General features: G+C 39.7%; 1 protein-coding gene across 1 annotated transcript in view; it reads left to right on the top strand.

Annotated features, from left to right (window-relative positions):
- Window positions 1-2,125: 2,125 nt before the first annotated feature.
- Window positions 2,126-21,128, top strand: part of Rab27a (RAB27A, member RAS oncogene family) — a 76,802-nt gene continuing 57,799 nt past the window's right edge. Inside the window, exon 1 of the mRNA XM_026413410.2 lies at window positions 2,126-2,234. The gene's annotated coding sequence lies outside the window, so the exon portion shown is untranslated. The remainder of the gene's footprint in view (window positions 2,235-21,128) is intronic.

The following is a 21,128-nucleotide window of genomic DNA, read 5'->3' as shown; positions in this document are numbered from 1 at the left end:
TTGAACCCAGGGGTGCTTAATCTTTGAGCTACATCTCTAGCCCCACCCATTAAAAAAAAAAAACTTTTAGACAGGATCTTGCTAAGCTGCTATTGCTGAGGCTGGCTTTGAACTTAATGATTCTCTGCCTAAACCTCCAAAATTGCAGGGATTACAGGTGAGTACCACCAAGCCTGGCTTAACCTCTTTTTCTTAGGAAGTTCCAAGTCTTAGGTATTTTGTTATAGTAACACAAATATGGATTAAGTCTCCCAGATCTTAATTGATTAGTGGCTCTCATGAACATGAGGCTACTTTTTCTTTTTTAACCTCACCAACAGTCTGATGGCCCTTCTCACATGGGGAACAGCTCTTGAAATCGTTGTACTATGATTAAATCTGTTACCTTTAACCCCAAGCTTATTGTTTATTATGTTTGCCTACAAATATTATTTTGAATGTATGGAATTGCCACATTGGTCCAAATTGGTATAAGTAATTTCATGTAGTTCATCCTGTATGTGATTTTGTAAATAGTACATATTTGACAAAATAACTGAGTAATGCAAACTGAGGTGATGCAGATTGGAAGGATGTTGGGGTTGGGCAAGTAGGCCTGGGATAGCTGGAATTTGTGGTGGAGATAGACATATCAGTGAAACTGCCATAGATGGTAAGAGAAGCTAGACTGAGGCTTCTCAGCATTTTGTTTCACTTAGAAGTGGAATTATGGGGCTGGGATTGTAGCTCAGCAGTAGAGCGCTCACCTAGCACGGGCGGGACCCGGGTTCCATCCTCAGCACCACATAAAAATAAAGGCATTGTGTTGTGTCCATCTACACCTAAAAAATAAATATTAAAAAAAGAAATTCATTAAAAAAAGAAGTGGAATTATTAGAGCCCAAGACAGTATGATCAAAGGCTACTGTTTAGAAATCCAGAACATCCTTGGGTGAATTTGGCTGTGTCTAAGCAGGGAACCAAGCAGCCTGAACCACATCTCAGCCCCAGGTTGAGTATCTCTGCAGGTCCTCACAAAACTATGGGTGCTTAGAGGAGGAAGCCACTGGAGGGCAGCAAAACCTCTCAAATTTCTCCTTACCCAGGCTATTCCTTCAAAGCACTAAGATTTTCTTTTCTTTTTTCCCCTCTTCTTTTTCTTTCATTCATTCATCATTTCTTCTCCCTTTTCTCTTGGTATTGTGGATTGGACCCAGAGCTGGGCTACATTCTCAGCCTTTTTTGTTTTATTTTTATTTATTTTTTTTAAAATTTTGACACAGGGTCTTGATAAATTACTGAGGCTGACCTCAAATTTGTGATCCTCCTGTCTCAGCCTCCTGAGTAGGTGGGATTACTGGTATGGGCAATCTTGTGGGCTTCCTTATTTTCTTCTAACAATTGGTCTCACAGTCTCTGAGAAAATCAATGATTTCATGGACCGAATTAGACCCCGTGAGCAGACTCTGTTTGTCATTTTCTCCCAGAATTGTGTGTGTGTGTGTGTGTGTGTGTGTGTGTTTTCTGCATGAATCCTACCTTATTTCTTCCCATCTAATTTCCAAAAAATTTCCCTTGTGTTGGGAAGGTTATGGCCAGACGGACCCAAGCAAGGAGAGATGGCAGAAAGGACAGGGGCAGAGTTGGACTCCGGGTGCTAACGGGTCCCTGGACTCATTGTATCCAGTGAAGATGGGGGCGACTTGAGGCCGTTCAGCACCTCAGGCTACTACGGGGGAGACACAGCTCTGAAGCCCTGAAAACACCTTTAGCAAGTCATTTTCCACGGAGGAGATTTATTGAAAGTCACCAAACCCTACGTCGCAGCTCACGATCCTGGGGCAGTTCGTAAATGTCACCCGCGTATCTCGAAATGAAAACAACTCCTATCGTTTCTCTTTCCAGAATAGGGCAGCGGAGACTTGGGACAATGAGGAGAGGGTGGCCTTTTTTGTGGCTCACGGGAAGACCCGTGGGGCAGGTGCCGCCAACCTGGGAGCGGTGCACGAGGCAGCCCTGTGTGATCCCCGTCCTTCCCCTGCTCGGTCGTGCGGGGGGTGCTCCACTAGGTGACAGGAGGAAGCGGGAGGTGGAGGAAAGAGAGGAGGGCCCGCCCCCACCTCGCTCTCCTTTACGGGAAGTGATGTGGGGCCAGACGGAAAATACCCGCCAAGGACCCAAAAAAGGCCAGCAGCGGTGGACGCCGAGGGCAGGGACACATCTGCGGTGGGGCCAGGAGCGCCAGGCCGAGGCAGGTGAGCGCGGGAGGCTGCTGGAGCAGCGGAGGCGCGCTGGGGTCCCGAGCTCCCGGCAGGTCCCAGTCCTTCCCGGGGGACTGAGCAAGGTGGCGGTGAGCGGCGAGTCCACCCCGGGACTGGGGTTGGAGACTCCTTCTCTCCCCGCCCCGCTTCGCCCGAGTCCGCCAGAAAAGTGTCTTTGCTTCTCCCAGGTCCTCAACACAGACCAGCCATGACGTCTGCTGAGGTCGAGAATTAGACCCCAGATGAGGCTGGGGTCTGAGGTCACCTCACGGGGGCAAAACCAGGTGCTAGAATCCCTACACGAAGGGGTGGAAACTTCACTGGAGAGAGGGGAAGAAGGTCTGGGACCTTGCACACTGCGCCCCAGTTCTTTTTCCCCTCCTGTTGTTTTCAGTGTAATTATGTGAGGTCTTTACATCCTGGTTGGTAAGAGTCTGGACTGCAAACTAGCGGTGTAGGGTGTGGGAGAGATTCTCCCCTTTCTCCTCGGTTAGACAGAAAATCCTACCTGGCAGGCAAGTTCTTTGTCATGACTGGTGTTAGGGCTGATGAATGACAGGCTTAGGTAACTATTGCAAAAGCCTGTCTCTGTCTCAATATGTAACCATTTGCAAAGTCAGGCCTGAAGTGAAGGAAATCTTGTGAGCCCTTTATTTAGTTTTTTTTTTTTTTTTTTTTTTTTTTTTGCTTTTGGCCTCCTTCTGATCACCTGGGCTCATAGGGCCTCAAAATCTTCTGCCCCAGAGTCCTTTTCTTTACCCCTAAGGACCAACAGCTGTTGGATGAATCCTCCCTGTGTGGTTGGCCTATCAGTCAGATTTTGGGTAGGTGGGGATATGGTTATGCCATACAAGCATTTTGTAATTATGTCTTAAAAACTTGCTTCTGAGGGAAAACACAGCCTGGAAAATAGGGCTTCTTCAGTTTGTTAGAAATGGAGGGAGACTAGTATAATGCTGAAAGAACCTTTGTAAGGGTTGTTCTTTTTTATATTTTACCTTGGTTCTAATTCTTCCATTTCTTCTTTCTGGTGGTTTGCCTTAATTTTTAGTTTTGATTAAAATTATAATTAATCCATCTTCTTCTGTTGCTTTTGCTTAGTGTCAAATTTAAGAAATCATTGTCAAATTCAAGGTCATGAGGATTTATACTTATGATTTTGTATACCTAAGAGTTTTATTTCTTACATTTCATTCTTTGATCCATTTAAATTTGATTTTTGTATATGATGTGAGTTAGGGGAGTCCAACTTCATTGTTTTTCATGTGATATCCAGTTTTTCCAGCAGCATTTGTTGAAGAGACTGTTTTCCCCCTTTGAATGATCTTGGCACCTCTGTTGAAAATCAATAGACCACATGTGGGGGTTTATTTCTGGCTTCTGAATTCTACTCCATTAATCTGGCATCTATCTTTATGCTGGTATCATACTGTCTTAATTATTGTAAATAGGCAGTGAGTTTTGAAATTTGGATGTGTTCTGAACTTTTTCAAGATTGTTTTGGTTGTTCCTTGTTTTGATTGTTTTGGAGTTCCTTGAATTTTCATGTGAAACTTAAGATCAGTTTCTCAAATTCTATTGCCTCGGTTTTATAATGAATGTAAAAGTTTCCTCTAGGAACCAAACTTTGATTTTCCTTCCCCAAATCTGCTTTTCCTTCCCCAAATCTGCTTTTCCCTTGGTCTTCCTCATCTTAGTGAATGGCATCTTCATTCTTCCAGCTGCTCAGATGAAACACACTGCAATCACCCTCCATTCTCTTCTTTCTCATTATCAAATCCCTCAACAATTATCACCAATTCTACTTTGAGAATATATCTAAGATAATAACCATTCTCACTCTTTTACCCAGTTCCTTTCATCTGTTACCCGGATTACTGCCAAAGCCTCCTAAAGAGCTTTCCTGTTGCCGTTCTTGCCCTCTGCAGTCTATCCTCGACATAGTGGCCAGTGTGCTCAAAACTCTCCAATAGTATATTATCTCAGAAGAACAACAGAGTCTTCAGAGTGGCCCATAAGATGTGGTATATGGCTTTATCATCTGTTGTTCTTTCCTTTGCTTCCTCTGCTCCAGCCTTACCTTAAGGACTGCTATGCTTGCTGTTTCCTCTGCCTGGACAATGCTCTTCCCTCATATGTCTTCATGTCTTTCTCACTCACTTCTTTCAGGTCCACAGTTATTTTCATTTTATTTTTAAATTTTTTGTGGTACTGGGGATTGAACCCAGGGGTCACTTAACCACGGAGCCATATCCCTAGTCCTTTTTAATATTTTACTTAGAGACAGGGTCTCACTAAGTTGCTGAAGGCCTTGCTAAGTTGCTGAAGATGGCTTTAAACTTGCAATCCTCCTGCCTCAGTCTCCCCAGCTGCTGGGATCATAGGCATGTGCCACCACATCCCAGCCCTAAAAGATTTTTAATAAACTTGATATCTCCTGAAAAACAAGGCTTGCATGTTATAAGTCTGAGCCCCTGAGAAACAAAATGGTCTTGCCATTGTTAAAATATTTTTATTTGCTCCCAACAAGGGTAATTTTTCCCTTCCATAGCTTTCACTTTTAAAATGCCTTATGCAGATTTGCTTGGGCCATATTTGTTTCTCTGCCTTTTGGTCAGGAAATTGAGTTTATGATCCAGTTTCCCTTAAGCTGATTACCTTGGGAACAGACATGAACTATGAATTGGAGGCAGGGATAAAGTTCTTGCAATTAACTTCATATCCATAGCAGGAGGAGATGGGTAGAGTAATGAGCATCCAGCTTGTCTGAACCTCCCTGTCTGGTTGTATGGTACACAGAGGGCACACCACATTCTTTGTCTCATATGATTGACAATGTTCAGTAACATTCATATTTTTTAACTGTCAAATAAAATTAGATGCCTCACTTACTCAAGAGGAATGTGAAAGTTTTGTTCCTCCTTTACTGTTTTTTTGTTTGTTTTTTGCCTCTGTGCATGGTACTCTCTTGAGAAGGTCTCCTATTAATGCCTTAGCCATCAATCAGTTCTTAGAATGACCCACATGTATGGAGTCAGGCTTTTGATTCTTTTTTTTTTTTTTTTTCTTGGTGCTGAGGCTTAAACCCTCATGATTGCTAAACATGTGTTCCACCACTAAGCTATAACTCCCACTCCTTGACTTTTCATTCTTAAAGGCAAAATTCTACTTTGAGGATGGAGATGGGATACCAGATTTACTATATAAAAAAAGTTTAATTTGCATTTCAGATAAACAATTTTTTTTTACCATAAGTACATCCCATGCAATATTTAGGACATACTTTTACTAACAGTTATTTGTTATCCAAAGGAAAATTTAACTGGACATGTATTTTTTCTGGCAGCCCTAGTCAGAAGTTGTGTTTAGGCATAGGAAATGCATCCTATTGTGATAATGTCCAAAGAATGACTGACTGATGGCTCATTCTGTGCATATACCCATCTTAATAAAGGAGAGGATTTGTAAACTCAAGTAATATTAGAAGGTTTGAGAGCATTTAGTTTTATTTTAGCTTTTATAATTCAAGAAATTTGTATCTAGAGAGGTTAAGTCACTTTGTCAGTATCACATAGAGTTAGTGGCAGAGCCAAAACTGGGACTCCAGGACCAGTAGTAGGTTTGTTGCATGATGCCTTACCTTAAGACGTCACAGGTAAGTTGCTTCTGTTTTAGTGTTGACCCCTAATCACTCTGTTGTCACCCAATCATGATCACCCCCTTGTTACAGTGTTCTTTCAGTCCCCAGATCCATATGGTGGCCTAGACTATTCTTATGAGACACTCTTGACTCTTCTCTGGGAGCTACATGATTACTGAAAGTTACCATTTGGTTGTATTCACTGCTGTGATACCAGAAAGTCTTTTATTCAATGCGTTTTTATTCCTTTTAAGGACTTATTAATATTTTCTTTCCCCTTTTAAAGTGGAATAACCAAGAGTAATTCCACAACAGCCAGATTGAGTAATTATTGTCTTATTGATGCCAGCTTACTTTGGGTGGCCTGTCTTACAAAACTCCTCATCCCTTTAAATATAAAAGCTATATGATGAGGGAGAAGCAGGGTAGATAGGTATATGTGACTGATCTGTTAAAGATGTGTCCTATTGATTGATTGATTTTTCAGTTGGGAATCAAACCCAGGGCCTTGCACATGCTAGGCAAGCACTCTTACTAAGCTATATCCTATAACCCAGATGTGTACTTCTAAAATATTGTTTTACTATTACTACTACTACTACGATTATTATTATCTTAAAATTAATCACACCTATTTAAGAAAACATCATTGAAAATGAAAATGCTTTCTCTAATTGCCAGTAACAAAAAACTATATTTCAGAGTCACTAATCTTGTTTTTTTTCATAGCTTTATTGGTTAATTCATATAAAGCCTTACCAGCTGCCAGGTCAAAGCATAATAAAATCGATTGCCAAGAGACTAAAAAATCTGTCTGTTCTTATTTGCTGCAGTCATCCCACCACATGGTGGCTGGTCAAGTCCTAGCTGGGTATGGCTAGATACTAATCTCCTGGGTATTTGTGTCATTAAAAGCAAAGACAAGGTCTCAATCAGCTAAACAGGATTATAGGGTATTTTTATTCTTGTATCCTAGATGTAATATGGGATGAGACATACCGAAGACGGTTGTAATTGAAATATTCATTTGAGATATTTAAGAATTTAAAAATATAACTGATAGTTGTTGGGATTTTACAAGAAACTGACCCTGAGAAATGAGTGAAGAGATCTAGCAACCCTTGAAAAGATTTGGTATTGTCCTTATAGTCAGATCTCTAGACCAAATGTGGCCAAGCAAACTGCTGGTTGTTCCAGGCTGTTTTTCCTCTTAGTAGGTACAAGGCCAGCGCTCTACTCTGCTATCTATCCTAGGCACAAGGGCCATGAAGTGGGTTGTGGTATTTCTTTAGAGACTGACTAACCCTGTGTTCCAGAGTTCTTGCTTAAATGTGAAAGAACCAACACAGCCCAAAATCAGTAGGCTAGTTTTTAGTTTCCCTCTTGCCCATCATTAACTGTGTGAAATCACACCAGTGGCTCTCAGCTGGGTGTGAGTTTGTTCCTATTCCACTATAGGATATTTTTGATAGTCATAACTGGGGAGTTACTACTTGCATTTAGTTGGTAGAGGCCAGAAATGCTGCTAAACATTCTACAATGCACAGGGTAACAAAGCATTATCCTGCCTGACCTGTCAATAGTACTGAGGCTGAGAAATCCTGCATTAAAATCATTGAAGGGGCTGGGGATGTGGCTTAAGCGGTAGCGTGCTCGCCTGGGTTCGTTCCTCAGCACCACATACAAATAAAGATGTTGTGTCCGCCGAAAACTATATATATATATATATATATATATATATATATATAAAGTCACTGAAACTCTTTGGCTTGCATTTTCCCAAGTTACACATTCTCTCTGTCATAGTTAACTAAACCTAGCTCTACCATTGTGGTCTTTCTAACCTGTCCCTCACCCCAATAGGGCTCAGGTATCTTGTGTATTTTTAAAAAATCTCTGCAGGGGATGATGATGAGCAGTGGGGTTTGAGAACCACTTTCCTCAGGGATCATGTGAAATGTGGTACTAGGTGGTGCCAGATTTGCCACAGAAGAGTGGACCTGGTGGGGAAGCCTAGCACTAGGATGTGAGAGGCTGGCCTGCAATGCCTGTCTTTGTGTGATTCCACAAGTGCAGAAGCCTGTCAGAGAGACCATAGTGGGCAACTGAAGGATTACACAGGGGTGCTCTGGGCTGACTAGGGACTGAATTCCCAGCTGACCCCCATACCCTATGCCAGAGGTGTCATGAAAATAAAAGTTAAGATTGGACAGGGCTGGGGATTTGGCTCAGTGGTAGAGCATTTGCCTAGCATGTGCCAGGCCCTGGATTTAGTCCCCAGCACTGAAAACAACAAAACTGGACAATTTCTTTACGAACACCCCATTTCCTGCTTACTTAGAGCTTCTCTCAGAGTTTGAAAGTCAGAAACAAAAAAATTCCGTGTGACTCATCATGCTATTTTGCCACCCAGATAAGGAAGCCTCATTTCTTACACTTGCTGGATTGAAGAGCTGGTAAGGGGCCTTTGAAACCCTATGGCCCAGGTCCTCCTCTATCTCCCAAGTTTAGCACTAGCCATGGAGCCCAGGCCACATGGCTGACTGATGGCAGGGAAGGTTCCTGGAGGCCATTCTGCTGGTTTCCTGCTGCGTTCTTTTTATGCCCCTATGCTAATATTTCTTGATGATAACCAATTTAAGGTGGGTAATCCAAAACTGTGTTGTTTTATTGCTTAAAGGAAGTGGCTTTTAGATGGGACTTTACTAGTGATCAATGGGTCTTTGTCATGAGGGTATTGTCATTAACCATGACACAACACATTGTGTTCCACAATGAATAACAATAAATTCACCAGTTATACACTTTCATCAGTGGCAGTTCACTGAGTCCTTGTGTGTCATTTGGTAGTCATATGCTGGGCAATCACAAGTTCATTTCCAATCTTTTTTTTTTAATATTTGTTTTTTAGTTTTAGGTGGACACAATATCTTTATTTTTTATTTTTTTATTTTTATGTGGTGCTGAGAATCGAGCCCAGTGCCTCACGCATGCTAGGCAAGTGTGCTACCACTTGAGCCACATCCCCAGCCCCTCATTTCCAGTCTTAATGTCTCATATCGATAACACTCAAATCACACATACTTCACACAATGGTATATAAACAGGTCACAGAAAAACTAAGAAAGGATTAAGGTCACCAGCTGCAGGGTTACAGGATGCTGTGCCAAGAGCACAGGCAGAGAGAGAGAGAGAGAGAGAGAGAGAAATGCAGAGTCAAAGAGTCACTGTAGGTAGTCAGATAAGGATTTTAACAAACCAGTTCCACAGAATTATCAAGGCACAGGTTCCAGACAGGCAGCAGTTTCAGTTTCAGAGTATCACCTTGGAGTGGGCCATGTGTGGTCACCACAGGTAGGAGAAACCACACTTTGTCCCGATGGGAACAGGAAATTAGAGTTGTTGTTGTGGCAATTTTTCGGGGCAAGGCCTATGATGAGTGACCAGGTGATGGGGTCAGGGTGCCACCGTGTTCAATCTCAGGAGGCTCTTTCTATGGGTCTTGAGTGAGGGGCTCTCATCTGGTAAGGTTGATAAGCTCCTGTGTCTGGTGTTCCTAATATGATCTGGGATGCCCATGTGTCCAGGTACTCCTTGATTTGGTTTGATAAATTGGCATGTGTAAGTTATTTATCAATTTGTGCCTTATGGTGGTGTTGGGCAGATGGTGATTGGTGGAGTCATTCTGCCCTGGCACATGTACTCAAAATGGCAAACTACTGCTTTCTAAAATGGAGTAACTCAGGTTTAGGCACAGCTTAAAAATTTCAGTTTTATACATCTGAGAGTAATTTAGAGCAATGCACAATCTGTTCTCCACAGTCTTCCTTGGACCCTTCTGAAATATCACAGAAATGAACAACTATATTGTGATTTTTTACCTTTGTTAAAGCAAGGAGTCCAGAAATATCTAAGTGCCTGCCCTGATGGTTCCTTGGTAACATTCAGACTTAATTTCACGTCACACCACAAAGATGTCTTCCTGATCACTCTGTTGAAAGTACTTTCCAGTCACTCTCTGTCCTATCATTGTGTGGTGTCGTCATAGCACTTATTACTATTTAAATTATTTTATATTAATGTTCATCATCTTATTGTCTGTCTCTTCCTAATATAGTCTCTATATGAGGAGGCTTTGCTTTGTAAACTACCATTTTCTGAGTACCTAGAATAATATCTGGAACATGGCAGATGCTAAGTTAATAATGAATGAATGAATGAATAAGAAAACAGTTGTTTAGAGAAGGCCATTTTACAGATTCAGTCATATGTAAGACATATTTTCTCCTACACATTGAATTTTTAAAAAATATTTATTTATTTTTTTTAGTTGTAGTTGGACACAATACCTTTATTCCTTCCATTTATGTTTATGTGGTGCTGAGGATCGAACCCAGGGCCCCGCGAGTGCTAGGCGAGTGCTCTACTGCTGAGCCACAATCCCAGCCCCTCCTATATATTGAATTTTGATTTATTTTTTAAAACTAAACCAAGAATATTAATTTGTTGATACATGAGAAATGAAACTGTGTAAGCAGACCTGAATCTTTTGTCTGAGGACTAGGATACTTGTTTCATGTTAAAAAACTTCATGTGACCCAAATGTAAAGGAGGAAGGCCACTTATAGGTGCCAGCTCAGGGCACCAGGAACTTAGAAATCAAAACTACCCAAGGCTTTCATGCTGAAAGAAGCCTGAAAGATCACCATGTTACGTCCCATAGGGAGTTTTTATTTAAAATATATCTCCAAAAAACACATATTTTCAGTTTCTCCTTTGGAAATTATAATGTGTTAGGTGTGGGGTTTATGGCTTAGAATCCAGGTTTTATTTAAAATGCTATTCTAGTGATAGAGGGTACACATCCAGATATCGGGGCAGTAACTGAGCCACCTCTACTTTTAGGTGAATAAACCGAGGCTCAAAGAGATTATGCTTTGCACTCAGGGTCTCGTAGCCAGTAAGAAGAAGGGTAGAACTCAGATGTACCCATCCATTCTCTGTGCCATTCACAATTTTATTAATTTTATTTTTTAAGAGAGAGTGAGAGAGGGGGAGAGAGAGAGAATTTTTTAATATTTATTTTTTAGTTCTCGGCGGACACAACATCTTTGTATGTGGTGCTGAGGATCGAACCCAGGCCACACGCATGCCAGGCGAGCGCGCTACCGCTTGAGCCACCTCCCCAGCCCCTCTCTGTGTCATTCAAAAAACATAGTAAGAAAGATTCTCTGGGGTAGAGGCAGCACAGCCTTGGTTTTAGAAATTGTTGGTTTATTACTTTTCTGTGTATTTACATGTAACTAACTAGTCTTGTGTCAAATAGGAAATACACACAGCATACTTTTTTTTTTTTGTTTTTGGAACTGGGGATTTAACTCAGGGGCACTCCACCACAGAGACACATCCCCAGCACTATTTTGTATTTCACTTAGAGATAGGGTCTCACTGAACTGCTTAGCGCCTTGCTGTTGCTGAGGCTGGCTTTGTCTTAGCCTCCCCTGGGATTACAGGCCTGCACCACCTGGTCCCTGGCCATAGTTTTCTTTTTTGTTACAAAGTGTCAGATCAATTAGACACTGGATATTCAGGCTATAGAGTAAACCCCTCTACAAAGTGTGTGGGCCCAGCAATATCACACCACCTGGGAACTTGTTAGACATGCAGATTCTCAGCCCCACCCCAGACCTACTGTATTTGAAACTGGGGACCCAGAGTGTTTTAAAGCCACCCAGGTGATTCTAATGCATGCGGAAACTTGAGATCCACCATCCACTGGTACCCAGTCATTGGTTCAACCTGCTGACCTTGGCCTTTGCAGTTGACAACTCATTAACACCAAGGCCTTGACTTAAGCTGGCCATCTGCTTTTCTTGGTAACATTTATTCAAAACATGAGCAGTTTTTAAAGTCTTCATTAGAATGTGTGTAGGAGATGGGGAAGGGACTAATTACTATTGAGTCTCTGTCATATGTGAGGCTTTGGGCTTGAAGCTGTTACTTGTTACACCATTTATTTTTCACACCCATCCTGCTAGGTAGGTATTATCCCTATTTTACAGATTAGGAGCCTGAGGTTGGTAGAAATTAAAAATGGGCTTCACCTAGGGATTATTTGCCTAGCTATAATTGTGCACTTGGCTGTTTGTTGTCTCCCTAGAATAGTGGCTCTCAAACCTTATGCATAACCTGGTGGCCCCTGAGAAATTTGTCATAAATTCAAATTCCCTAGGTTTTCTTTGCAGAGATCCTTATTCAGAGTCCTGGGTGGGACCCAGGACTTTGGATTTTCATTAATGCTCCAGGTGGGCATCAGGTCATACTGGGATCCATTTACACATGTCCTAATTGGTTGACCAGATGACCTCAAGCCTTCTCTGACGTTTTTTGTGGGTCTCCTGGGGCTAGGGAGAAGACATATTGAGTGTGAGAGGAGGGAGCTTGGGGGCCTTTATAATGAAGTGAAGTCTTTATATGCTTTGCTGTTTCTGCTGCCTTTTACAGGGGTCCCAGGCCATTTGGCTTTGGGTAACTGGTGGTCATTTCTATTATCTACCCCAAATTTTGTAACTATTCTCATAGCAATTTTGCCTTTGTGTTAGTGGTGTGCACAAATGAGTGATTTCTTCCAGGCTGTAATTAACATCTATGGGCTGGGGATGTGGCTCAAGTGGTAGGTAGTGCGCTTGCCTGGCATGCGTGGGGTGCTGGGTTCGATCCTCAGCACCACATAAAAATAAAATAAAAATGTTGTGTCCACCGAAAACTAAAAAATAAAATATTAAAAAATTCTCTCTCTTTAAAAAAAAATCTATGGAGTACTGAATGCTTCAGCTTTTGAGGTCAGAAATGGTGTTTTGTCTGTATGGTGATGAGGGCGCTTATTTTTCAGGGATAGGATTAACATTTAATGAATTATTTGGTGATCCATTAGAAGACTGAAGGATTTGGTGCCATTATGAGGGGGAGAAATTGAGGTACAAATTGTAAATAAATTTCAGATATGATGCTTGATATTTGATGTCCTTTGTGAGGTGGCATGCTAATTTCTGATTACAAGTTTAGAAGTAGCTACTGCAGTGAATACCCAAGGGCTTCCACAATGTAAAAAAGACATATATGCAAAGACAGAAGCTTGCTAGGCCTTTGCCTAGTAGAGAAGTCAAACAATATTCAACTGTCAATTTTCTTTAATATGTCTTAGTCCCTGAAATAAATTGTGTGGGAAAATGATGGGAAAGAAATTCACAAAGGCAAATATTTTAGCCTTCTGGGACCCATCAAATATAAAGCAAGTTACAGGTTATCTTACTAAGAATGCTTTCTTTAACCACATAATATCAAGATTGATAATAGCAATTGGGTATAGCAGCTACAGGTACCAGGTGTCAGGAATTATATAAACATTCTCTCTGAAGAGCTTTTCATAATAGATATTATCCTCCATTTTATGGTTGATTCAACAAAACTCAGAAGGATTGAGTAATTTGCCTAGTCCTGGGTGGAGTTTCCAGATGCAGAGCGTTCAGTGCTACAACTCTGATGATCTCTGGTGTACTGGAATGGTTATCACCCTGAATGTCACCCAGCCTACTGATCCATGGTTGACGGTAAGGAAGTAATCCCAATGGGTTCTGAGCAGACAGATGGCTAATAACTTGCCATCCTGCTTCACAGAGAGACCTTCAGAACATTCTTCGTGTTCTTCGTGCCCCTTTCCCCCCATTTCACACACTGTTCTCATAAGCTCGGTGATTTGGTTTCCAGGTAGCTTGTTAATGAGAAACAGCACACCAGAGAGGGCAGGACTTGTTCTGGAAAGGCACACTGATTTCTGTGGTGAGAGAGAGAGCTGGTTGATAGCACAGGTGAGACAGGGAGAACGAAATGTAAATTCATCAAAAACATGAAATCAATATATTAGGAGCCACATATTACAGAGGCAAATGTACCTTGAAAATAGCTATTATTGATCCATCTACTTATGTGCCCAAACATAGTTTTAGGCACTTATAGGCATTATTACATAGTTCAGTCTTTACAAAACAATCCTATTATTATTCCACAGATGAGCTAACTGAGACACAGAGGTTAAGTAATTTGCTCACAGTCACTTAGCTAGAGTGGTAAAACTGAGATTTAAAGGCAGTCTGTTTTGGCTACCCCCCACCCCATGATTTCTTGTAGGAGTTTTACAGTTTTTTTTTTTTTTTTTTTTTGTGTGTGTGTGTATGGGTGTGTGATACTGGGGTTTGAACTTAGGGGTGCTCTTTTTTATTTGAGATGGTCTCACTAAGTTGCTGAGGCTGGTCTGGAATTTGTGATCTTCCTTCCTCAGCCATCCAAATTGCTGGGATTCCTGGTGTCTGCCACTAGCCCCAACCAGTTTCAGATTTTATGTGTAAGTTGATTTTTGTGTGTGTTGTGTAAGATAAAGGTCTAATTTAATTCTCTGCATTCTCAAGTTTCCCCAACACCATCAATTGAAGAATCCATCTTTTCCCCATTATATGTTCTTGGTCCTCATATTGAAAATTATTTGACCATATAGATGTGTTTATTTCTGGGCTTTTTGTTCTGTTCCATTAGTCTATGTATTTTTTTTTTCTGGCATCATGCTGTTTTGATTACTATAGCTTTGTAATATAATTTGAAATCAAGAAGTGTGATACTTCCTGCTTTGTTTTTTTATTTTTATTTTTTTTTTTGCTCAAAATTGCTTTGGCTATTTGGGGTCTTTTGTGGTTCCACATGAATTTTAGGATTTTTAAAATTTCTGTGAAAAATTCCATTGGAATTTTCACAGACTGCATTGAATCTATAGATCACTTTGGGTAGTATGGATATTTGAACATTATTTCTCCAATCCATGGACATGGGATATCTTTCCATTTGTTAAGTCTACTTTAATTTCTTTCATCAGTTTTAGTTTTCTATATGTAGATCTTTCACTTTTGTGGTTAAATTTATACCTAAGTATTTTGTTTTATTTTATTTTATTGGTACTTGGGATTGAACCCAGGGGCACTTTACCACTGAGCTATATACTCAACCCTTTTTTATTTTATCTTTTATTTTGAGACAGGTTCTTGCTAAGTTGCTTGGGGTCATTAATTCAAAGAAACTGACCTTGAACTTGTGATCCTCTTGCCTCAGCCTCCCAAGTTGCTGGGATTATAGGCATGTACCACTACCCCTGGCTAAGTATTTTATTTTTTGATGTTATTGTAAATGAAATTGCTTTCTTAATTTCCTTTTCAGATAGTTCATTGTTAGTTAAAAATACTAATGATTTTTGTATTATTACTTTGTATCCTTCAATTTTACTAAATTCATTTATTAGTTCTGATAGGTTTTTTTGATAAAATCTTTAGCGCTTTCTATAAATAATGTCATGTCACCAACAAATAGAGATATTTTAATATTTTTCTTTTTTTGTTAGGATGCCTTTTATTTTAGTCTCTTGCTTATTTGCTCTGACTAGGACTTTCAGGACTACAGTGAAAGGAAGTGGCAAGAGTGGACTTTCTTGTCTTGTCTCAGATCTTAGAGGAAAAGCTTACAAGTTTTCACCACAGAGTGTGATATTAGCAATGGGTTTGTCAGATATGGCTTTTACTTGAGTGTCAAGGTATATTCCCTTTATACCTAATCTGTTAAAGAGTGTTTATCATGAAGGAGTGTTGCATTTTTTAAAAAAAATGCTATTTCTTTCTGTATTAAGATGATTGTATGGTTTTATTCTTCATTTTGTCAATGTGGTATATCATATTTATTGTTAGTTATATATGTAACCATCATTGTGTCCCAGGGCTAAATTCTACATCATGATGAATAATTTTTTTAAAAAATGTATTGTTGAATTTTGTTTGTTATTTTGTTGGGGATTTTTGCATCTATGCTTATTAAGGATATTGACCTCTAATGTTCTTCTCTGGTAGTGTCCTTGTGTGACTTTGGCATTACTATAATGCTGACCTCATAATGATTTGAAAGCATTCCCTCCTCTTTAATTTTCTGGAAGAGTTTGAGAAAGATTACAATTAATGCTTCTTTAATATTTGATAGAACTTACCAGTGAAGTCATTTAGTGTTGGGTTCTTCTTTTTTGAGTTTTTGTTGTCTTCTTTTTTTTTTTTTTTGATTACTAATTTTGTCTCCTTACTCCTTATTAGTTTGTTCAAATTTTCTATTTTTTGATAGATTTGATGCATCATGGAATTGATTCTTTTTTTCTGGATTATGCTAATTGATGACACAGAGTTATAAATTTTGTGTCAGATATTTGTAAATTTTCCAATTTCCCTCCTGTTATTGATTTCTAGTTATCTAATAATTTTCTTATTGATTTTTTGTCTGGAGGACCTATCTATTGTTTAAATTGGGGCACTGAAATTCCCTATTATTATTGCATTGTCTGTTTCTCTCTTCAGCTTGGTTAATATTTGCTTTATGTATTTAGGTGCTCCAAAGTTGAGTGTATATACAGTTACAATTTTTATATCCTCTTGAAGAGTTGACTGCTGTATTTCTTTATAATTACTTTCTCTTTCTCTTGTGGACTGTTTTTGACTTAAAGTCTATTCTGATATAAATATAGCCACCCTGCTTTCTTTTGATTTTCACTTGAATGAAATATCTTTTTCTATTCCTATACTTTCAATCTATGTTGCCCTTACATCTAAAATGACTCTTTTGCAGACAGCAAGTAGTTGGATCTCAGGTTTCAATTCATTCTATCAGTTTATGTCTTTTGATTGAAGTTTAATTCATTTACACTTTATTATTGATAAAGGACTTACTTTATTATTTATTTGCTCATTGTTTTCTGAGTGTTTTGTAGTTCTTTTGTTCCTTTCTCTTTATCTTGGTGTGCTTAATAGCTTTTGAAGCAGAATTCCACCATTTCCTTTGTTTGTGCCCCAACATTCCCCTCTCCAACTTCTCTCTCTCTCTCTCTCTCTCTCTCTCTCTCTCTCTTACTGAGATTTGAGGAGGTAACAGAACTAGATGTACCTGTTCAGTTTCAGTATGCCACTATTTTTTGGGGTGGTGGTGGTGCTGGGGATTGAACCTAGGGCCTTGTGCATGTAAGGCAAGCACTCTACCAACTGAGCTATATCCCTAGCCCCTCAGTATGCCATCTTTATCCTGAAGTTGAAAGCTATTTTAAAAAACTTTTAATGCAGAATTATCCTAAAAAGTTTTTATTGCTTTAATGAGAAAACCTTTTGCACTCTGAAAAATATGTTGCTTCTGTTCAAAGTATAGTTCTGGGTCTAGAACATCTGTATAACCTGGGCATCATCTGGGTGCTTGTTAGAAATACAGAATCTGGAGCCAGGTGCCGTGGTGTGTGCCTATAATCCTGGCACTTTGGGAGTCTGAGGCAGGAGAATCATGAGTTCAAAGCCAGCCTCAGCAAAAGCAAGGCATTCGAAGCAACTCAGTAAGACCCTGTCTTTAAATAAATATAAAATAGGGCTGGGGATGTGACTCAGTGGTTGAGTGCCCCAGTATCCTGCCCCTGCACAAAAAAAAAAAAAAAAAAAAAAAATCTGGACTTCTTCACAGACATATTGAGTCAGAATTAACATCCCCAGGGGATTCTTATACACAATAAAGGCTGAAGTGCTTTAATATAAAACATTACTTAATTTCTACTATAACTAGAATAAACTAACTTTAATGATTCTGGGTTTAAAAATCTCGATACATTTCCTTATTAAATTATTCTCCAAATTCTAGAGGTTACTGAGACATAATAGAGAAAATATGTAAGTTTTCATGAAAATGTACCCTTTCTCCCCTTTATAAACCATGCCTTTATATCTGAGTCAGCATCAGATGTTCGCCAAAAATTCTATTTCATTTACCTTGAGAGATGTCATACTGGTTATGTCCAGTTTTTTGAGTTACTCACAGCTCTTGAAGTTTTGGTGTGATTTTGTAGATTGGGCTGGTTGAGTCTTCAGTCACTTTTGAGCTGCCAGAATGAAAGAGTAACTTCTCCTAGAGGTAAGGGATGGATCATTTAGTTATGTGCTCAATGTCTTGTCTAATGATTAGTAAGTGCTCAAGACGTGACAGTAGGGTGAATGAATCAAAGATAAAGATTTTCTACATTTTTAGTATTAAAATTTTCTTTGATTAACAACAACACAAAAGGTAAATAACATGCAATGTCTGCTTTGGAGATATTCCACAACTAAGAAGGGAAACCCCAGAAATATGGATAATATGGATAATTATGGATAATTATCATAGACCGGTGACCAGTTCCAGAAATAGTAAGCACAGAGAAGGGGCATCTAACTCAATATTGCTGGCAGAAGGAGAAGTCAGGGCTAAGTCTCTTGATGATCTGTTTGATGGGTTTAGAGCTGTGAATCTCACACTTTTCCATGTATCAGAATCACCTGGAGGCTTGTTAAACCACAGACTGCTGCATCCCATGCTCAGAATTTCTAATTCAATTGAGTGGGCCCAAGAATGTGCATTTCTAACAAGTTCCTGGGTGGGGGCTGATGATACTAGTCTTGGGGCCAGATTTTGGGAACCACTGGCTTAGAGAATGGCAAAAAATTCTGGTGGTTGTACTCTAGCAGCTCACAAACAGGAGACAAGGAATGATGGGAGGTTCTGGGAGCCATTAACAAGTTTTATGGAACATAGTGATGGAATCCCATTGATCTTTTGAAAAGAGCAATTTAGGTGTGGGGTAGAGGATGAGTCAGAGACGGGACCAGGTTTGGGACCCAAAACAAAATAAGTGGTTTATCATAGTCATCCAGACCAAAAATAATAAAAATGAGGGTGAGAGCAGGAAAGATGCTTAGGACTTGGAGGCCAATTAGAAGTGGGAGGGGAAAGAGGGAGGAGTCACTGAGGGTCCTGGGATTTCTGGGTGTGTGCTGGGATTATTTCTGAAGATACTGGAAGAGACTCGGGTCTTAAGCAGTGATGGGGAGAAAAGCAAGGGAGGTAAGTTGAGTGCATGTCATGTTGACTTTGAAAAGCTAGTGGGATACCTGGGAGGAATCCCGCAGACAGTTTTACTCACAGTTCTGGAGGCCAGGAGTAGCATCTGGTAAGTAATCTGCTCTTTGATTTCTGGTATTATTAGTTTGGATCAGTCACTGTATTTGTAAAGAAACAGTGCCAACAGAACCTTTAAGGGCCTTGACAACATGATAATTTTTGAGTTGTTTTCTTAAGAAAACAAATGTAGTTTCTTGATTCAGAGGACAAATGAGATTTGGAACATTAGTCTTCTAACCCTGAAAGAGGTTAATAAAGCTGCCCTGTGTCTGAGAGAGAGCCCAGAGGAACTGGATTTTAGTAAGCTTGAAAGGGACAGAATCACTTGACTGGTCTGCAGGGCCATGTGAGGAACAGCTGAGACTAATTAGCTGGATTGTGGTTTTCTGACAGAGATGCCTGTCTTTGAAAGCTGATAGAGTGAACTGCTTTTCAAAAGGCTCCTTTGAAAAACATTGATAAGCAGGCCATTTTGACTTTAACATTTCTCTTTGTCTTAACATTAGACAAAAATAATGAACAGGACATGTGATTAAAAGTTGTTAATTGTTGACCTGTTGGCAACTCCAGTCTCTAAAGTTTTAGAAAAACACAATAAACGGTTCTCTATCCTGTCAAGGTATGGTTTTGCATTTACTTATTTTTTTTCCTTGTAGTGGTTTTGAGCTCTGTCATGCCAATTTTCAGGTATTTAAACAATGTGCAATTTATCATAAATGTCATTGTATATATTGTCAATGTTCCTTAACTATAGACTTCTTGATGTCTGCTCACTTTCTTGAGATTAGTTTGAAAAGGGCGTTTGTAATGACCAGCAAGTGGGTACAAATACCAAGTGCATTCTTTCTCTTTTCTTTTCCTTTGCTTTCATAAAGTCATACAAATTTGTATTCTCAGATAACATGATGAGTAAGAGAGCTAACTAAATAATTGAATTGCTCTAAAAATCTTGACCATCCTCTGAAAAATGTGTCCACAAAATTCAAGTATATTACAATTTTGTTTTTAATATTGTTAGTAGCTTTCATGGAAAAATGTATGTATGTGTTTTAGTATAAGATGTATTTTTTCCATTTAAACACACCTTCAAGTTACGGTCAATTTTGCTAGGTTTGGCAAGAGCATGTAGTCATGAAAGGAAAATCACATTTATTTTAGAGATATAGTGTGAAGAATTGGAAGAGTAAAAGGTGGGTGTGGTGCGTATTATGTGTGGTTTCATTACACAATTCTCTTTTCTTGTGAGTATTGTATTAGTTTGCTATGGCTGTGGTAGCAAAATACTATAAACTAGGTGGCTTTAAATGCATAAATTTATTGTCTCATAGTTCAGGAACCTGGAAGTTCAAGATCAGAGGGCCGGACGGTTGATTCCTTCTGGGGCTGTGGGGAAGAGTCTATTCCAGGCCTCTCTTCTTGGCTTGGAGATAACTGTTTTCTCTTTGTCTTCTCCTGTCATCTTCCCTCTACTGATGTAGTTCAAATTTCCTCTTCTTGTAAGGAAAACAGTCATGTTGGTTTAGGACCCACCCTACTGACCTCTTTTCAATTTGATTACCTCTATAAAGGTCTCAGCTCCAAAAAAGGTTAAATTGTGAGGTACTGGGAGTTAGGACTTTAAGGTGACAATTTTGGGCAAACACAATTTCAACCCATTTGAAATTTTTTTTGGGCAAAAATAACTCAATCCATAAAAGATATGTTTGAAAATTTTCTTAATATGGTATTCAAATTTTGCCTTCTCATGGATGCAATAAATATCTACTAAGCCAAGTACCTGGAATGTGCTGGATATTGAATGTGTAAAGATGAATAAGACATGGTCTTGCCCACTATCCCAGGGTTTAATCCAACGTACGGATCCAGCTGAATGTGTATGTATTTACTTCTTGCTTCTGCTGAGTTGCGGCTGCTCTCCTAGTTGTGTGTCCCTGGAGGTACAATCAGGTCCGTGGCACGTGGACAGCTTAATATCCCATAAGAAGCATGTGGAAAGGCTCCCTTGCCCTGAGTGTGTCCAAGCATAAATTCAGGAGTGGGAGGATTCTTAAGTTCATCTGGTCCCGGCTTCTCCCTTTACAGATGAAGCATTTGAGGCTTGTAAAGTACTAAAGTCATTTGGCTGGTTACTGTCGGTGCCTAGCCATCCTGCTGGTGTCTTGCCCTCCACTTCAGTGTGTTGACCAATATGACATTTGGTTTTCTTT

Source organism: Urocitellus parryii, chromosome 6, assembly GCF_045843805.1.
Source record: "Urocitellus parryii isolate mUroPar1 chromosome 6, mUroPar1.hap1, whole genome shotgun sequence".
Taxonomy (NCBI): Eukaryota; Metazoa; Chordata; class Mammalia; order Rodentia; family Sciuridae; genus Urocitellus; species Urocitellus parryii.
Note: the sequence above shows the minus strand (reverse complement) of the source record. Positions and strands in the feature narration are given on the sequence as shown.